Raw genomic sequence first — 17,001 nt, forward strand, 5'->3', positions numbered from 1 at the left:
TGCGGACTCCCTGCAGCTGCAGAGAAGCCGCCATGACCGCCATCACCTTGGTGAAAACACGTGGTGCTGTCGCCAGGCCAAAAGGTAACGCCCGAAACTGGAAGTGGTCGCTGCGGATTGCAAACCTGAGGAACTGTTGATGGCGCAAAAGAATAGGGACATGCAGGTAAGCGTCCTGTATGTCCAATGACACTATGTAATCCCCAGTTTCCAACGCCAGAATGATGGACCGTAGGGTCTCCATCCGAAACTTCGGAACCCGCAAAGACTTGTTGAGTGCTTTGAGGTTGAGAATCGGACGATACGACCCATTGGGTTTCTGTACCAAAAAAAGATTTGAATAGAAACCCAGGCCCCTCTGGGAGAATGGAACAGGCACTATAACTCCAGCCTGGAGCATAGTGTGCAAAACCTTCCGCAGCTCCGTCGCCTTGTTCCGGTCTGATGGTAGACCCGTGGTGAAGAATCGCGCCGGGGGTCTGTGCCGGAAGGAGAGGGCGTACCCGTTGGAGACCACCTCGAGAACCCAAGTGTCTGTCGTAGTGGCCGACCAACACTGGGCGAACTGCAGCAGGCGGCCTCCCACCCTGGGATCCCCCAAAGGGAGGCCCGGACCGTCAGGCCGCAGGCTTGTCATCTGGCTTGGGGGCCGGACGTCTGGTACTCCATGCCTGCTTCCGGGGCTTGGCCGATTTCTTAGGGCCAGCCTGTCGAGGAAACAACTGTGGTTTGGGCCTGCCCTGGGCCCTAGATGACCGAAAGGACGATGGTCCAGAACCAGAAGGAGCAGCGGCCGATGGGAGACAAGCCGATTTGGCTGCCGCCAGCGTAGCCACAATCTTATCCAGATCCGGACCGAAGAGAACTTCTCCGGTAAACGGCAATGCCTCCAGACCCTTTTTGGAATCTGCGTCCGCCTTCCAGGATCGCAGCCACAAGGTGCGACAAGCAGCCACCGCTGCTGAAGAAATTCTAGACACCAGAGTACTAATGTCTAGGGCTGCCTCGTTGATATAAGTGGCCGAATCACGGAGATTACCAATCAACTCCGCCTGTTCGGCCGGACAGTCGGAATCAAAAGAAGCCTCTAATGAATCCGCCCAGCGCTCCATCACTCTGGCAACCCAGCAAATGGCCATAGCCGGCCGTGCTGCCCCCCCCCCCCCCCCCCCCGCAAGGGAATAAGCGGACTTCAGGCAGATCTCCACCTTGTGGTCCGTAGCATCCTTAAGGGAGGACATGGATGGCATCGGCAATGTGGCACTACGGACAAGACGGGTCACGTGAGAATCCACCTGTGGAGGGGATTGCCACTTTGCAAAATAATTATCCGCGAACGGATAAGCCACCGCCAGGCGTCTCTACGGCTGGTATCTTTTGCCAGGCTGTTTCCACGCCTCCTCTAAATGGTCCACTAACTGACCCGACAGAGGAAAGACTGTGGCATCACCCTTCACATCTTTGAAAAAGGCATACTTAGATTTAGCCACTGGGGGAACTTCGTCCTCAATCACCAAGGCTGTGCGGACCACCCGAATAAGTCCAGGAATATATACTTTGGACTTAGCATCAGCGTCCTTAGTTTGGAGAGGTTCCTGATTGTAAGGATCCAGAATCTCCCCATCATCAGATGTCCCCTCGTCATCCTCATAAGGAGCCGACAGAGACGCCACCGGCCGTTTATGCGGCCGCATCACAGACTCCCCTTGCAACACATCCGACAAGTGCTGTACAGAACTCGTCAGGGAGTTAACCCACGCTGGCTCCTGAGAAACCGGGAGCGGGGAAATAGGGAGACTGTGGGGTACCACCAATTGTCGTGGGAAACCCTGCATGGGTGACGACACCACAGACTGCTGGGACAAACCCATCGGTGTAAACATGGGCTGCGGAGCTAACTGGCCCACTAAGGCTGTAAGCGCCTGAGCGAAACAAGCCCAGGGCGGCTCCTGTACCGATGCTGTAACCGTAAGCGGCCGCGCCATGGACAAACAATGCCGGCAAAGGCCCTCCGCGCTACACTCCCCCTCCGCTAACGGTACTTTACACGTAGTACACTGTAGCCGGAGAGGAAAATCACTTTCAGACATGATGGCACCAGGTATGTGACCCCTCTCACCAATTATATAGTAAATAGGCGAGAGACCACCCTGCAGCACCGCACCGCAAGGGCTTAGCAGAAAGAACAGGGACAGAATAAAGCTGACAGTTTAGAAGAAAAGTTACAGGCAGCAGCGCTAGCACAGTCACATACAATGCAAAGAAAATCAATTCCTGCACTAACAGCGCTGATCACTCAACTACGCAGACACAGGGCCTGGTAGGACACAGCACTGCATACACAGACCTGACTACAGCGGAGGAGAGGTATGCAGGGGGACCCAGACCACGATGCTTCCTTCCAGGCTTCCAGCAGCGTTCACCATGCGTTCAGAAGAAGATGGCCGCCGAGGAGCAGAGAGGAGGCTGGCCTGGGGGAGGAGCGCTGCCACAGGGCCAGTCGGCAGCATGCAGAGAGGGATGTGTGCAGCGGGGGAGGCGCCGGCTGTGAGACAGGGAAGGCGCGCTCCCCTGGCATGCATTTAACCCCTGGGATGCCGCAGCACTACCGCTCTGCTGCGGTCCGCTGTCCCAGGGGGTAGTGGAAGCGCAGGTTGGTCGCCTGGCTCCATGTTGCAGCCAGTCCCCAGGGAGCCCCCTGCCTGGGGACTTAGGACCATGTGATCAGCGGGGACCCACCGCGGGACCCCGCTGCTTACCTTTGTCCCCCTTGAATCCGGCCATGGTCTGGAACATCTGGGGTCACCGCTAGATGTGACCCCAGATGCTCACCAGCATCCGCGGATCAGTACTGGCGTTCTGGTACCGGCGGGGGTATAGGGAAGACAGCATGGACATCAGGACTGACTGTCCATGCTGTACATCCAGATGTGCAGCCACAGCTGCATAAAAGAAAGCTTCAGGGGCTCTTCTAGCCCCCACTCCGACAGGTGCACCCGACTCCGGCCGGGCACCAAACTAAACTGAGGTGCCTTGGCCTGGGGGCGGGGTATAGGAGGGGGACCCTAGTGCATCCTGGGAGGCTGAAAAGCTTAACTCTATGGTGCCCGGTGACTGACGTCACACCTATACCCCAAGGTATCCTGTGGATACCCTATGGACCCTGAAGTAGAAATAAAAAAATCACTTACCTGAAACTCCCGCTCCTGGTCCCGACGCTTCTACCGGCTCCTCCGGCCGCTTTGCATTATGGGAAAGACGTCGTCATGACGATGTCTCTCCCATTACCCACTGCGGGAGCCGGAAGATGGCTCCCGCAGTGGGAGCAGCAGCCGATGAGAGTCTGACAGACTCTCAGCGGCTGCTGATTACAGCAAACACACAGCTGCCGGCTCCGGCGGCTGTGTGTTTGTGCTGTGTAGCGCTGACCGAACTCCGTCCGGTCAGTGCTACACACCCGATGCAGTCTGTGTCACAGTGACACAGACTGCCCGCGGCCCGCATGACGCTGCCCCCCGGCCCAGCCCGCCACTGGCCACGGTGTCTACTCCTACATGCAATCACAAATGGCCTGCACTCCCAATAACACACAAAAATTATCTGCTGCCGGTGCCCTCACAGATTCCTGGAATACAAATAGCCAAAGTGCGGCACTCGCGGCATAGTTTCAATAAATAAACGATGCGTGACGTTTAAATGTTCATGTTGATTTTAGACTTTGTTTTAGTTTATATGGTAGCTATGGTGATGGTGATACGATTGAGGGAGGCCGAGCCTGGACGCTTGTGCGTCATGACGTCATCTTTTGGTGCCGCCGGACGGGTGGGTGGTCCCGGCCCCGGCTCCCGGTTTTACACGTGGTGCTTTTCATGTATAAAGGTATGTTTGTTATGTATATTTGTTATCTTGATAATAGTTCAGTTAAGAACTGAAACATTGAACATTTAAATGTCATGCATTGTTTATTTATTGAAACTATGCCGCAAGTGCCGCACCTTGGCTATTTATATATATATATATATATATATATATATATTTAGTCAGTGTATGGGAAACATGTTTTTTGTGTATGTCTGCAACAAATGATTAAAATGCACACAGATACTGGTATGCGCAGAGGAGTGTTTTAAATGCAGAGTTAAAGAACATTGGGCCTGATTCAGACCCACTCGCGAGCGGCTGTCCGCTCGCAAGTGGGTCGATGTTATGCACTGAGCATGCGCACGACGGAGGGAGCTCCGTCGTGCGCATGCGCCAGACGCGACGAGCGAAGGAAAGTCCTTCGCTCGTTGTGTCCGATCAAAGGGGGCGTGCTGTCAATGTTGATTGACAGCACGCCCCCTTTGGTGGGCGTGCCGGGGGCGTGCCTCCCTGACGGGGGCGTTCCCACGGGAACGCCTCCCGTCAGAAGCCGGCCCACTGACATCACTAGTGATGTCAGTGGGAGTGATTTTGGCTCTGATAGAGCCAAAATCACTCCGGAGCTTGCGGTTGAAAACCTCAACCGCAGGCTCCGGCTCGCAATTTCGATGGTCGCGATGGTCTCGACCATCGCGGCCATCACAAAGCACGCTCGTATAGCCTGTGGGTGGTGACCCACAGCTATACGAGCATCCAGGAGGACGCTCCATGAAAATGGAGCCCGGCCCTCATTCAGAGCGTGCGCTCTGCTCAGAGCGTACGGCTCTGAATGAGGGCCATTGTCAGAAGACTGAATATCTTTAGCAATTGCATGCCTTTTGCTAAATGCTACTGTAGCTAAGAGGAGCTGACATTTACACTCCAAATAAGCAGAGGAAAACCTTTGATGAGCTATAAGACTTCATGACTCCAGCTAACATCTGCTGGTCACCTCTGAGCAGAACCACTATATTATCTATGACACCCACATAAACATTTATGCATACACATAGACGCTCGTATGTGTATCCACATACGTACACATAGACACACTCACATGCGTATGCACATACATACATACGGACATTACACGAACGCACATATGCAAGATGGTTCTCATTCACAATAGTTGATAATCAGATTTATTAAAGGTATTTTGAGCTAATAATTATAATGTAATATGTACTTAAATGAGATCTAAGGTTTAGAGCATAGTGGACATGTCATGTTTGATATCATACTAAATCCCTGTTTATTTGCAGAACTCCGTTCCTATCGGCAAAGGAGTCGCATCTTGCATCCGCTAGTTATGGCTGTTAGGGAGTTATTGCATTGAAAGTTAGTATCTATATGCAGTGTTGTAGCTAGTTGTTCTGCGGGAATCTACACAATGTGACCGTTTGAGGACTGAGCCATCCCCCTGATGACACCATATGAACTAACCAATGACCAGAGTGACCAGATGCAAGAACCAATGGAAACCTGCCAACTTGCCCCTTTGTTCTCTCTGTAACCTGTACCGAATATCTCAGTGTTCAGTCATTTCTCAATTTCTTTGGGTGGCGGTGACCACAGGGTTCAGGATTGAAATACTGCATACTGGACCAGTAGCGCATGCGTATGTATTGGCTGTACTTATATATATCTTATTGCTTTTTATTCTAATTGTCAAACCTTTCCCTGTTTACATAAATAACTTCTTGTACTTTGGAACCACACGATTGGACTGGAAAGCAATTCTTTCTTAAGCGACTTGCAGCGCTAAATAGCGACTATTAGGAATCAATATATGTGTGTCCCTTCCTGCCTGTATGTACTGTATGTATGTGTGATCCTTCCTGCCTGTATGTATTTGTGTATGTATTCATTTATTATTTATTTATATAGCGCACACATATTCCGCAGCACTTTACAGATAATATTTGGCCATTCACATCAGTCCCTGCCCCAGTGGAGCTTACAATCTATATTCCCTATCACATGTACACGCACTTACACACTAGGATTAATTTGTGTTGGGAGCCAATTAACCTACCAGTATATATTTGGTGTGTGGGAGGAAACCAGAGTACCCGGAGGAAATCCACGCAAGCACAGGGAGAATATACAAACTCCACACAGTTAGGGCCATGGTGGGAATCAAACCCACAACCTCAGTGCTGTGAGGCAGTAATGCTAACCATTATACCGTCTGTGCTGCCCATTGTACACCGTATGTGTGACCCTTCCTGCCTGTATATGTGTGTGTATGTATGTATGTATATGACCCTGCCTGTATGTGTGTGTCTATGTATGAATGCGTGATCCTGCCTGTATGTATGTGTGACCATTCCTGTATGTGTATATGTTTGTGTGACCCTGTATGTATGTATGTATGTATGTGTATATATGTAGTGGTTATATTATATAGCACACACACTTTTTTTTTTGGGGGGGGGGGAAAGCGGGCGCGATAGCACGCTCATGCTCCAGGCACCCTGGCCACATGCTACGCCTCTGACTACACCCTCATGTTTATTTGTTCGGCATGTTCATTTTTAACCCAAGTAATTTAATTTAACCTTTATTTTATCATTTCTTCTGCATCAGAAGAATTTGTGATGTATGTATGACACTTTAACTCATATACTGTTTGTAATGTGACACAATATCCTGAAGTTGCAGCTGTAAGGTAGTGTGTGCTGCATTTAATTCAGTGTTTTATTGCTTGAAACTCTATTACCACAATGTCTGTGATATTGTTTATTAACTCTATTAAATTCCTGTACCATTCTTTAATCTGAAGTTATTCTCCATATACCAAATGTTATTATGTTACCAAATCCTAAACCAACTTTGTAACTTTGGGACAGTGCAAAGAGGTGCTTGTACTTTTCATATACCATTTGTATCTCTACTTTTTATAGGATTCTTTTAGATTTTTCTATTGCATTACCTTTGCATTAAGTAGCAATAGTCTTAGAAGACCCATTTCAAAAGAATTCACTGGTAACCATTTATAAGCCCTATGCCCACACATATAATATAATGTAATATAACCCCTGTGGTAGTGTCCATGGTTTATTAGACAATGTGTTTAAAAAAAAAAACATCATACGGAACATTACAACAGTCACGCTTTTCATCCACGCTTTCTTCTTGCTTGTTACATTCTGCAATACGATGACAGTATGTTTTATTGAACCCCTAAGTTTTTTCTGTTATTACACAGTTTATTAATGCACTCACGCATTCTTCATTATTAGGTTTTGTGTATTTAATAATTTCTAAAAGATCCCCAAACAAGTTTAATTCTGTAAGATTGTATTACAGACACTGGTTCCCAAATAAGTACCTTCAATTTCTGTACCTTTTTGTTAATAAACTTGATGTTGTCCTGATCATACCTTGGATACCTTGTTAATTTTAAACGAAGGGAACCTGTGACATAAGGTTCAAGTGTGTGAGTTCCACATAGTGAGTGAAGTGTTGTTTGATTTGAGTGCAATGAGATAAACAATAACACAACATTCCCTGAATGACATGGTGACTACATACCCAACAATCAACTTTATTGTTCCTCCTATGAGCTCATGATAAGTGTTAAAGGAAGCAGTGTCAATTTGTATAGAGTTGCTGTCTTTGCACCATTGTATACCCCTTTTCTCTGAATTTAAACTAGAGTATTTACATATATACCTTAGAATTGTGAGGCAAACCTTCACACCTTGCCTTACTGTAATGGTTCTTCTTTTCCGATATTTCACTAGATGTATCTTATACCTAGTACCAGTATGAGTTCTTATTTACCTGTATTTTATTACTTTAATGTATTTCTTTTTTAACTTTCTAATTATTTTTACATATGGGCTATTAAAAAAATTTCACCTTGGTCTTCTGACCATCCTCTGATCCATACCTATACCTGGGAGTATCAGTAGTAAAAATGAGTGTGTGCGTCTTTTATAGCTCTTAATGTGATTAATACCCAATCCCTTATAATTATGGGTTTTAAAATAAGAGTGGAGTCCACCATTATGACCCCGGCAGTACCCCTAGGATAACTCTCCACACCGTCCTCGTCAGCCACCGTTCCTTGACAGCTCTCATTCACTATAAAAAAAATGTAAAAATGCAACAAAAATAACTGCCTCAATTAATGGATACACAGAGACTTGGTTACACATAGCTATCTTTCCTTTTCTTTGTCCACAATCCGCAGAACACTACTAATAATGTCCCCGATTCTGTGGACCTTATCTTGGTCTGAACTGTGGCTCTGATCAGGCCCAGTCATCAAATAAGTTCATTAAATTTAAATCACAGTCAATGTCTTTATCTGCGTCCTCTTTTGCTTTAACTGACCTCACCACCAGGTCGGAAACCTTCTTGCAGTGATATGCGTGAGACCAATTGTCCTTTTCAGCCAAATCGAGGTTGTTAGCAGAACCTGGAACGGGCCTTGCCATTGATCTATGAGACAACCAGAACATAAGAAATTTCTCACCATTACATAGTCTCTAGGCTGGACTACATGACAAGGTCCCTCTCAGAGTCTCTTCATAAGCTTTCCTTGCTTTTCTTGTAACGTCTTCAGATGCTGTGAGAATTGTATAACATAGTCCGTAGTTAAATCATAGAACAGTGACAAGTCCTTTTGTAATTAATGTTAGTGTTTACATATTCAATTTTACTTTTTTATATACCCATATATTGACACATTGCTTGGAATACCTTCCCTGTAAAATGTGTACCTTTGTCACCTTTAACAACACATGGGATACTATATCTGGACACAAATTCCTGCACAATTTCTTTGCTGTGAATGATGCTGCACATGATGAAAGATTTCTATGACAACATCCGGGTCACTTCATCAGGAAACTGTGAAATACTCACAAACAATAAATGGTTAGATAAATGCAAGGTATCCAGGACACATTGAACCTGCTAATGATAGTGAGATTAGTTGCAGGAAGGACATGGATATCAGTAATATGTATATCAATTACATCAGCTGAATCAGATCTAACAGTTCACTTCTGGGGAATGGTCATAAACAAATTGTTGATTAGAATCAGCAGGCATAGCTATAACAGTAAGCCTAGACATTAAATCAGCGTCTTCAGAGACAATAGTCTGTAAGATATAAATCTTGGTATTGTTGATTAAAATAAGCAAGCATAGATATATCAATAAGCTCAGGTGTTACATCAGCATTGTTATCATCAGAGACATCAGACTCTGAGGTTCACATCTTGTATTAAACAGCATAAAAAGACAAAACAGAAGAAATAACATTTCTATAGGAAATAGGTAAGGCGGTTTGGGGAAGGAGAGCAGGGGGAGGAAGAGGGAGGAGAAAGCTGGTCTTCAGCTGTGAAGGCAGGGGGTGCCGTTGGTTGACTTCCATACCACACTGTAGGTGTCATTGCGTAGCTTCTTATTGCTACACTATAAAAAATTACAAATGTTTGATGAAATAAATTTGGCCAATTTGGATAAAATAATTGTTGCTTTAAAAGTTTCTTAAAACAGATTAAATGTGCCAGACATTGGTAAAGGTTCTGGTGACCATTTAAAGACAAATGTTACACTCTCATCATCATACAAGTCTTTCATAATTCATACATACTTGTCATTCCTAATCACATATGCATTTTTTTTATTATCCCTAGATCCCGCATTGCACTAATCTCATTCCCCATCCTCTGCTGCCAGCTCTAAACATTTTTTTTTTTTTTTTAAATTGACTACCCTCGTGACTCTTGGCAACTCACTCGATGCCATACAAAATAAATGCCTTTCGCTTTTTTTTTCTCTCAGCTGAAAAAAAAACCTCCGTTTTTTTTTTCTCAAATAGCTAATCTCTTGATCTTGAAATGGGAACACTCTTTCTTTCTTTTAGCGCCCCAAAGAAGTTTTAACACTCGCAATGACAAACATTCATTCTTTCTTAAGTATAAGTGTGTTAGTGGGATTCCATCCAAATTGTGGTAAACTACCCTGGTTCCATTAACCGTTTCACCAAACCAATTCCTTCTCACCTTCATCCAAACAATCATTACCATCCAGGTGCTTCACGCGCCCTTCTCCCTATACTCTGCAGCCTATTGCAGGCTACAATCAACCTCTGCACATTCAAATCACTTGCTCATACCCTCTATATCACTTACATGAACTATCTTCAATCCCATACAAATACTTAGACAATGCTGCCCTTTAAAAAAAACAAATGAGATTAACTCTTTTTTTTCTCAAGATTGTGACACGGCTGTCAAAACAAAAATCTAAAAAAACTACCCTAATCGTGTTACCTGTCTTTTCGTTATCAGGTCAAACACCTATCATGTGCAATCTGACCTCATTAACAGATTTGTACCTATACTGTGCTTATCTGCCCTCTGTTATCAGATTTAGCACTTTCACATCAATATTATCTGGTTATCAGATATCTACAGATTGATTTTACACTATCTAGCCATGGCCGTGGATTTCTCTTTTTTGTCTATAATATTACCCCTGCAACTTCCACATAAACAGATTCACATCTCTCTAAACACACCTTTCAGAAAAGACAATAAGAAAATGTAAAAACACCTATGTCCCCAAGGTATACAATCGGGAAGCCGACTGCCTTAATACCGGCAGCTGGCTTCCCGACTGTCATATCCCGGCGAGGGATGAAATGCCGGGCATCTATATCTAGACGCCTGACATTTCCCCGACACCGGGAGACAGGCGCCCGGCATCGCGAGCGGAAAGCCGCAGGGGGGGAGGGTGAGGGTTAGGCTAGGTGGAGGAAGGGTTAGGGTTAGGCATCCCCGGGGGGGACTTAGAGTTAGGCACCCTCCCGGGGTTTAGGCAGTGGGGATGGGGGGATTAGGGTTAGGCACTTGGGGTGGAGGTTAGGGTTAGGCACCCCTAAGGAGGGTTAGGGTTAGGGGGTTAGGTTAGATAGTACTTACCTATCCACGATCGGGATTTCCAGCGCTGTCGGGCTTCCGCTGCCGGGAACTCTGCTGATGTCGGCCAGGCACTGCCGGGAATCGAACCGCCGGCCATGCGGCCAGCGGTATTTCATACCGAATCCATCCCCAATGCCTATTACCTCAAACATGTATCTGACACATAACAAATCTTAAACAATATTTAAAATTCTGGAATAAACACTTCAAGTTTACAATATATCATAACACATCAGCAGAAACTGATCTTTATTAATCAAACTGTCTGCTATATCTAACACAGTAAAATACACATCTACTTTAACCACCTAATCATGTTTTTATTATTATTATTATTATTATTATTATTATTAATAATTTCAGAAATCAATATCTCAACAAAAATAATAATGCAAAGACAGCCAATATTTTACTCTTTAACATATTTCAGTGCACGGGAAGGAAAAAACACACAGCAGATACCATTTACTTTCCTTATCTACTCGGCACACTGCCCAGACTGAGAAGGAGAGAAGAATCTTCTGCTCCCAGCGCCATTTTCTACTGGCTGAAAAACTACACTTATTATCATACTATTAAAATAACGGGGAAAAAACTTCTAACAAGAATAAATAAATCCAATACACTCATTTAATACAGCACGGTTAACTTACCACTATTCAAAGACTGAGGGAGAAAGGGGAGGAAAAAACAATATTGCACGTTTAATAATAACAATAAAAAAAAAATTATTTGATGAGAAAAATAACTCACTCTCTCCCTCCCTACAGCGGGCATTAACTAGTGCTGGGCTTCGAAAATTGATAACGAAATGTGTTCTAGATTTACTTATAAACCTTACTTGTTATAAGAAGAAATGAAATAATTCATACCAGTACAGATTCTAAAATAAATGACAATGCTTTTACTTAAAGACAGCGTAATTATACATGTATTTTGCCAGTGCAGACTCACAACAAAAGACATAGATTATATTAGCAGCAGTAAGGAATACTTATAAAATAAATTTGTGACACCCAGTGCAGCATACCAGTCAGCCAATTTCATACATACATACATACGGCACCGGCACCCCCAGACTGTGCTCCCTGTCCCTCTTTCTCTCATGAGCTTTCTACTATACTCTTTGGCTATATCTCCAGTTAACCCAAAAATGGAGAATATTAATTTATTTAATATTTATACGCACTAGACCCTAATTGTTTATATGTCCTAACCAAAATATTGACAATATAATATGTTATCTTCTCTTTCTGTTCTCATTTAGCCTTCAGCTCCTGCTTCTTGCAGACCAAGGCTATCTGATTTAACTCTTTTTATTTATAAAATCTGAGACTTGCTGCCTCCTCGTCTGTACATGCTAAATACTGACATTTTAAAGCTACAATTCTTATTGCTAACCACTAAACAAGATGGCTGCTGCATCAGACAAATACGGTCTTCTGCAACTCACACAACTAATTTATATATTCTCAATTATTTCTATACATTCTTAATTGCAATAAAAGTAATAGTGATATACAAAAGCATGCATATATTTGTGAATTGCTGACGAGACGTGTACAGTCCGCATATTCCTGTGTTATAAGACGAGACATACTTAATACAAATAAACATTGTGTTACCTTCAGCTAATACAAAATACACACCTTAAAAGTAGTTGTTATTGAGATGAATTCCAATATTCCTAATTGAGGTAACAGTGCCCACTACTGTCTATTAATATTTATGTATATGTCTAAAAATGACCTTTATACTGTACCTATTAAAATGCCTATTCAGGAGTTTTTCTCTCAGAGAGCAGTTTATATAAGCTGTAATGTGTCAGTATAGAATGAGCCTTATTCCTGGAACAACACTGACTGCAGAAGTGCTAGGATATTTGAACATAATCCAGTCTGTAGATGCTGAGAGAAGGGCTCCTGGATTTGCTGATATGATTGCTGTATCTACTGAAATAACCGATGACTGTAGCTAAGTATTATAATAAATTTCCACCTTTATATTCAATTTGTTTGTTTAAGTATAATTTCTGGGAATCCACCCATCTGGGATCTCTTCATTTGAACCCATCTGAAACAGAGTCCAAGATGAAGTTGGCTGCGCAAGGCTGGGTCATTCCAACCAGCATCCACCACCCATCTATGGAATTCTGAAGAATAATCCTCTGCTGTCTTTTGTCCCTGCCTGAGGAAGTGTAATTTCAACTCAGCCAAAGCAGTTCTGTCAGGGTCGTCATACAATAATCTCATAGCAGAAAAGAGGGCATTGACAGATTGTAGAGCTGCATGTGCTGAGGGTTACCCAAAGCCTCAAGTCTGAGGATCTCCCTGGAGAAGAGAAATGACTAGACCTACTCTTTGAGACTCTGACCCAGAGGAGACAGGACGTAACCTGAAGTAAAGTTTACAACTTTCTCGGAAGTTGAGGAATTGTTTGCGATCCCAAGCAAAACAATCTGGTAAGTTCATCTTAGGTTTCTTTATAGCAACTGGAGCTGCTGGAGACCGAACCTTTTCAACACGAAGGGAAACCTCGTGAACCTTTTGTGTGAGAACTTGGATTTAGAACCTGGGCAGGATTCTGTGCCTGTTCCATATTATCTTTTTATGGCTGACTATAAAGTTACGGATTCCTAGGCTGTTCCATGTAAACCCCTAGAACCCAGGCTAGCAAGGTCTTCTGCCACTAACAGCTACCCTCTGTTCCCTTAGAGCTGGAAGACATTCACTGGTACTTAAGTGGCCGCCTGGACTTAATACTCGGGGTGGTAGAGGTTTACATTGATTACATTTGAAAAGCAAAGAATAGTAGGAGATACTGGGAGGAAAGTCAGTAGTACGGCTAGGAAGCCGATGGTGCGGCTATGAGAGCCGATGATGCGGCTTAAGCCAGCAGTACAATTTGAAGTATTGGTGAAGTGGTTTGGAAGCCAGTGATGCAGCTTTGAGAGCCGATGGTGCAGCTTTGTACACCGATGGTTTGGCTAAAGCTGGTAGTACAATTTGAAGAGTTGATGTAGTGGCTTGGAAGCTAGTGATGCTGCTTTGAGAGCTGGTGGGGCGGCTTGGAAGCCGGTAGCAGCTAGGATGCTGACGGAGCGGCTGGTGAGCCAGAGAACCAGCTTGGAAGCTGGTAGCTTTCAGGAGGCTGACGGAGCAGCTGGAAGCCAAATTAAACAGCATGAGCTACAAAATATGAGAACACTGACCATGCAGCAGAGCTGAGAAATCCACAAGGAATGCTATAGTTGGTGAGGCGGCAAAAGGCCAGCATGTACAAAAAAGGGGAAGGAACCAATCATGCGATTCTGTAGACAGCACATGACATCCTGCGGCATACAGATCGCCTACCAACCGATGGAAGTGGAACCAGACTGCCAGAAAGAGGTAAGTTGCTAGAGGGAAGCAAGTCGTGACTGCGACTTGTAACACTTAGATTGCGGGGTACCTCATGAAGCTGCTGATGTTGCTCTGATTGATGCTCCTGGGTTCTCTCAGTCAGGTGGTGATTTGCGTACCGCAGGTAGGTGTACAGCATAGCATAGCCTTGAGCAGCCATTATTTCTACAGCCAGACTGCCCCACATGCTTTTGGGAACTTTTGAAGGCATCACAATCATCAATTTCCAGCCAATAGAATGGTGTTTAGAAGCTTAACTTGACAGTCTCTCATTATTCTATTCATTTGGGGATTTGAAGTTTGATTTTGAGTTTGAACTACGTTCAATTTGCAAATCGAATGTTAGTAAATGAACGGATTCTATATTCCGACTATGGGAAAACATCAATGTTTTGCCTATATTCAATTTTGATTGAAATTCGGTTTTATGTTCGATTTCACATTCGATTTTGGCTTTAGTAAATCTCCAATGTCACAATCGAATGGAAAATCAAACAGAATCTAAAATCGATCTTTAGTAAATATACAGTCAGGTTTTAAGGCTATCCAAACTTGAGTCCAGACGGTTAATTCAAATTGACTGAGATGCTAATTAAGTCACCTGTGCTCAAGCATAGATATCCTTAAAACCTGGACTTTAATGGCAGAGTTTGGGAAATTGTGCTCCAGAACAATCCTAGATGGGTGGTAACCAGGGCCGATTGTAGATTGAGTATAGCCCAGGGTAAAAAGCTCTTTTGGACTACGATATATATCTATACTGTTTTTTTGTGTCTACTAAATAAAAATACACTTTACCTATTTGGTGGGTTCTCTGCAAAGGGGAACCTCTGAAAAAATTGATCCTCCCTGAGCAGTCCGTGTCTCTAGTCAGTATTTACTATTCATGAAGATCACATGGTTCAGAAAGTGCCTGTAGGAAAATAACCATGATGTCTTCATCATACAATAGAGGTTCAAACAGACTCATGCCCCGTGTCCCCTTTTGTCTCCGGCTCCGTGTTTCTCCAGCCTCCTGCCCCTTGTCTCTCCAACCTCCTGCCCTCTGTCTCTCCAGCCTCTCCTGCCCCATGTTTCTGCAGAATTTCCTGCCCCATTACTCCAGCCTCCTGTGTCAACTCAAACCCTCTCACTGGCCCTCTGCAACTTACCTTCTTTGACAGCCTCATGCTCAGCTCTTCTTCGACATGGAGTAAAAATGAGGCTTTCACATGTGCATGCACAGAAGGCGCATGTCAGACATCACACCTCTGGAGAGCTGCTGAGTCCTAGTGCCCGGCGTCTATGGTCCTCGGCAGTCGGTGGGGATCTTTTTTTTTCAATGAACTGCAGACTGCACCATGGCCCAGAGCTGCTGCCTGGAGCTGTTATGGTTCCCTAGGCTGCTCCATGTAAACCTCTTAGAACCCAGGCTAGCAAAGTCTTCTGACACTAACAGCCACCCGCTGTTCCCTTAGAACTAGAAAAAACATTCACTGGTACTTAAGTGGCTGCCTGGACTTAAAACTCAGAGTAGTAGTGGTTTACACAAATTACCTATGGGAACCAAAGAATAGCTTGAGATACTGGTTACCAGGAAGATAGTCAGTGGTATGGCAAGAGCCGGTAGTACAACTTGGAGAGCTGGTGATGCGGCTTGAGAGCCATTAGTATAAGTTGAAGAACTGATGGTGCAGCTTGAGAGCCGATGGTGTGGATTAGAGCCAGTAATATAAGTTGGAGAACTGATGGTGCGGCTAGAAAGCCGGTGATGCGGCTTTGAGAGCCAATGGTGCAGCTTAGAGCTAGTGATGCGGCTTTGAGAGCCGATGGTGCGACTTAGAGCCAGTGATGCAGCTTTGAGAGCCGATGGTGCGGCTTAGAGACGGTAGTACAAGTTGGAGAACTGATGGTACAGCTTAGAGCCGGTAGCAGTTTGCAAGCAGATGGAGTGGCTGGGGGGCCGATGGAGCGGCTAGAGAGCCTGTAACAGTTTACGAGCTGATGAGTGGCTGGAGGGCTGATGGAGCGGCTAGGGAGTCTGTAGCAGTTTGCAAACTGATGGAGGAGCCAGAGAAGCAGGGTTCACTATAATCTGGAACAGAAGGAACCAATTATGCCGTGTTGTGGATAACACGTGACACCCTGCGGCTTCCGGATCACCTAGCAACCGACGGAACTGGAACAATACTGCCAGAATGAGGTAAATTGCTGGAGAGGAACAAGTAGTGACCGTGACTTGTAACAGGAGCAGAAGCTCTGCCCTCGCTATGCCCCTGCTGTGACTCACCTAAATTCTCTGGCTTGCTGAATGTCCTGTGGCCAGGTAAGTGTCTCCCCAGTCTATAAAGTAACTGGAACATAAAAGTCTGGTGATACAAGTTACAGGAAGGAGTTTTAAAATATACCAGCAATGACAATGACAGATCCAGGGTGGTAGGGGAAGGTGTGTAACACACACCTTCTCTATAGTCACTTTTGATGGCCATGATGACCTCACTCACAGACGGGCAGGGTATAAGATGAGTAAGGAGGCAGAGCAATCTGAAAGCTTTGCCCCCACAGAGAAAATAGGCACTGGGGAGGAGAGGGAGGTTGCGGTCGCCCGAAGTGCCTATGGAAAAGGTGTTGTGTGTTACAGCCTCCCTTCACTCCCAGATCCACCATTAAGCAATGATAGTAAAAGAAATTCCTGTTTCAGGGACTAAAAAGGTGCAGTTACTGGGTGCCATTAAGTACCATCAGAAAACACACGACTGCCTGTATGTACCTAC

This window comes from Taudactylus pleione, unplaced genomic scaffold (assembly GCF_031769625.1).
Source record: "Taudactylus pleione unplaced genomic scaffold, aTauple2 ptg000381l, whole genome shotgun sequence".
Taxonomy (NCBI): Eukaryota; Metazoa; Chordata; class Amphibia; order Anura; family Myobatrachidae; genus Taudactylus; species Taudactylus pleione.